A 3,478-nucleotide genomic window follows, 5' to 3' on the forward strand; every position below is an offset into this window, starting at 1 on the left:
AGGGGAACTCCTCCCCACATACTGTAAAGGTGCCATGTGCCATGATGTATGAAATTTCATAGGCTGGTGTAATTTGTTGTAAGACTCTGAGGCTTAAATGGAACCACTATTAGGACAGAAACAGTATTCATAGTGAGTGGGAAAGACTGCAGTAAATTGGAGGAAAAGTGCCTCTTCTGAACGTTTTCCACAAATGATCAAAGGTCTGTGGCTGGTGTGATCTTTGTGTACAGACATTCTCAGGGCCTCCATAACTGTTTTCTGTGGCTGAAGTCATTGGCAGAAAAAATAAACACTCAGTTATTTGGATTCCCCTGGCCCATCCAGGGTGTTCACCTCAAGGTTTCCTCAACTGGCAAGATCTCAGAGCTGAGGAAGGATAATCCTATAATCAGTCCCAGGTTGTATTTTTTGTAACCAGTCAGCATTCCTGTGGATTCTGATGGCAATAGTTTTCACTGCTGCCAATATTTGCTGAACCTGAGGCAAGGCTGGTCCTCCCAGGAAATTAGGAGAGATATGGTAGAGCCCATATAGGGTTATCATTTTATTTTTCTAACAAGTCAGGGATATCCAGGTCTTTATTTGGAAGTGCTTCTCCAGGATTTATTAAGTATATTTATAACTGAAATGCAACAAAATGCACTCTTCTATGTACTATGTGGTGAGCTTAGACATATGGATAAAGCTCTAAAAACATCACATGTGAAATAAAGGTATCGCTCACCTATATACAGGTTAGAGCAAAAGTAGGCTTACAGATATGAGTATGCAAAGCACAGAGTTTATTCTTTTTTATATAAGTCTTTTATATATTTAAAAATATTTTATTGACCTTTTAGGAAGACAGGAAGGGAGAGAGAAATGATGATATGAGAAAGAAACATTGAACTGCTGCCTCCTGAACGTCACCTACAGGGCATCCAGGCAGGCATGTGCCCTGACCTGGAATGGAACCAGTGACCTTTCAGGGCAAGGGATGATGCCCAACCAACTGAAGTAGAATGACCAGGGAAGAGATTATTCTTGTTTTATTATTTATTAACTATTGTATTAACTTCCATACCAACAACCCTAAATCTACTTTACCACACCCTATATTTACCTCCTGCCCTTTTATACTCTCTGTGCCTTCCCCAGTTCTAAATGCAGTCATTGATTTTCCTTCCAAGATTAGTTCATATTTTTCATGTTATAAACATTGTAATGTGTATATTATTTTAAACATATGGGACTCTTTCAAGCTACAGAGTTATTTTCGGCTTCAACACTAATGCTTATGTGAAAAGTTAATTGTCTTTTTATTGCTGAGTAGTACTGTGTTCTGTAAATAAGCACTCTATTGATCAGTTTATGGTTTTGGCTATTTTGAGGTTTGCGATATTATAAATACATTGTCTGGGGATATTGAGTTCAGTTTTTTATATAAATGTATGTTTTTCTTGTCTAACTGTTGCAGTATAAGTGAGTGTTTTACTTTTAAGATATGCAGAGCTGTGATCTAAAATGGTCCTTCCTTTGCCTTCCCAGCACATGCGCTGTTTAATATTTTTAAACTGTAGGCCTGAAAATCAGTAGTGTTAACTTGTTTTGTTTTAAATCCATTTATCTAAGAAATTTTTAGTGACCATTTCTTTATGCATTTATTTGCACTGTCTTTATATTTTTGTTGGAAAGTCTGGTCAGAAACTTTTGCCTATTTTTAAAAGGAATTTATGATTTAATCAATAGGAAGACAGTTCAGCATCTAAGACATCTGTTTTCACTTCACTCATTCCTCAAGGACTCAACTTCTTTCTTTGCCATTTGGAACTATATGTTTTGAATACTGGGAAGAAAATTGTTTTTCTAAAATTGTATCCTATGTAGAATGTAAAGCCCACTTGCATGATACACTTATAAGGTTAACCTACGTTGCTAACATTCTCCACCATTCAGTTTAAGTTGAAGTATTCAATAGCATATTAAGTGAAATCAAGGTCTGTAGTATTTGTCAATTTTTCTGGTGTAAATACTATCCTGACCATCACTTTCAAACTTCCAAAGTCATAGCACTGAACATGAGCCTGATAAGATACTTCAGTAGCAAATCATTATATTTTATTTCCAAGTTATTGACACAGTAGGTACAAACATGCTCAAGAACATTCATAATAAAATTGTAAAATAATTGGGAAGTGGCAAGTTTTAATCATTTTTTAAAAAACTTTGTTGTAAGCATAATTGATTTAAAACATACATTCAAAACTGTATTTTTATTGATTTCAGAGAGGAAGGGAGGATAGAAACATCAATGATGACAGAGAGTCACTGATAGCCTGCCTCCTACATACCTCACAATGGGGATCCAGCCCACCTGAGTATGTGCCCTGACTGGGAATGCAACTGTGACCTCTAGTTTCATAGGTCAATGCTCAACCATTGAACCACACCGGCCAGGCTCTCCTAAGCTTTTAAAGGATCCCAACTAACCTGAAAGGGGGGCAGCAATGAGCAGTGACAGCTCAGCCTGAACTAACCCCCTGAACCTGCGCTCAAGGCCTCCCTTTCTCTGATTCTCCAGTGAGCTCACAGCAGCCCTCCCTGGCTCATTTATTTCCCACAATCTTTCAAGGAGCCCCTCCTAGTCTCTCTGCTGTTCCTTGTTCTATCCTAAACCCTAGTTTCTTTTTTTTTTATTTTTTCATTATCCCCAGCTTTAATAAATGTTCCTCAAAATCTCTGAACTCATGTGACATCTTCTCTGCATGAAGTCAAGAACTCAAACACTACAGGCCAAGCTGAGGGAGACCAGCTCCAGGCTGGATCCTGTTCCCTAAAAGTTATGCCTGGGACATCCTCCTATATAATCAAAGACTAATACGCAAACCAACCAAAGGGCTTAAGGACTGGTCACTATGATGCACACTGAACACCAGGGGGCAGACGATCAATGCATCAGCTGCCCCCTAGTGGTCAGGTTGCTCCCACAAGGGGAGCCTGCTCAGCCAGAAGATGGGCTCAGGATGGCAAGCGCAGTGACTGTCCCTGGCAGGAGCCTCTCCCACCACAGTGGCAGCGCTAAGGATGTGGGACTGCGGGCTCCGGCCTGTTCTTGGGGCCGTCAGTCAGACATCCCCTGAGGGCTCCTGATGTGGAAGAGGCAGGCCGAGCTGGGGAACCCCCTCCCTCCCACTGCACTATTTCCTGCACCGAAGCCTCTAGTCGTCTACAAAGACAGAGCAAGACGCACTCCGCTGCCTCCGCGCCAAATCTGTCGGCTCCCTGGAACCTAGGGCTGCCGAGGGAACCAGGCGCTCAGCAGCCGCCGCTGGGCCGCAGTGTGCGGGTCGCACGGTGTTCCCAGGGGTGCACGGTGTCCCTGAGGGGCCCACAGGTGTGTGGGGAGCACAGATGACATTGGGGGGCGTAGCCTGGGCGGCGCCCTCGGCGGCCACCCATCCGGCCCCGCTCACCCGGCTCTGCCCGGCCTCCCTGC

The 3,478-nt window shown here is 42.6% G+C and overlaps 1 long non-coding RNA gene across 1 annotated transcript in view; it reads left to right on the plus strand.

Moving 5' to 3' along the window:
- Nucleotides 1-514: 514 nt before the first annotated feature.
- The window catches only part of LOC107184983, a 10,650-nt gene continuing 7,686 nt past the window's right edge, over nt 515-3,478 (plus strand). Inside the window, exons 1-2 of the long non-coding RNA XR_001515897.1 lie at nt 515-591; nt 1,615-1,623. This is a non-coding gene — a long non-coding RNA (uncharacterized LOC107184983). The remainder of the gene's footprint in view (nt 592-1,614; nt 1,624-3,478) is intronic.

Source organism: Myotis davidii, unplaced genomic scaffold, assembly GCF_000327345.1.
Source record: "Myotis davidii unplaced genomic scaffold, ASM32734v1 scaffold729, whole genome shotgun sequence".
In the NCBI taxonomy this organism is placed as follows: Eukaryota; Metazoa; Chordata; class Mammalia; order Chiroptera; family Vespertilionidae; genus Myotis; species Myotis davidii.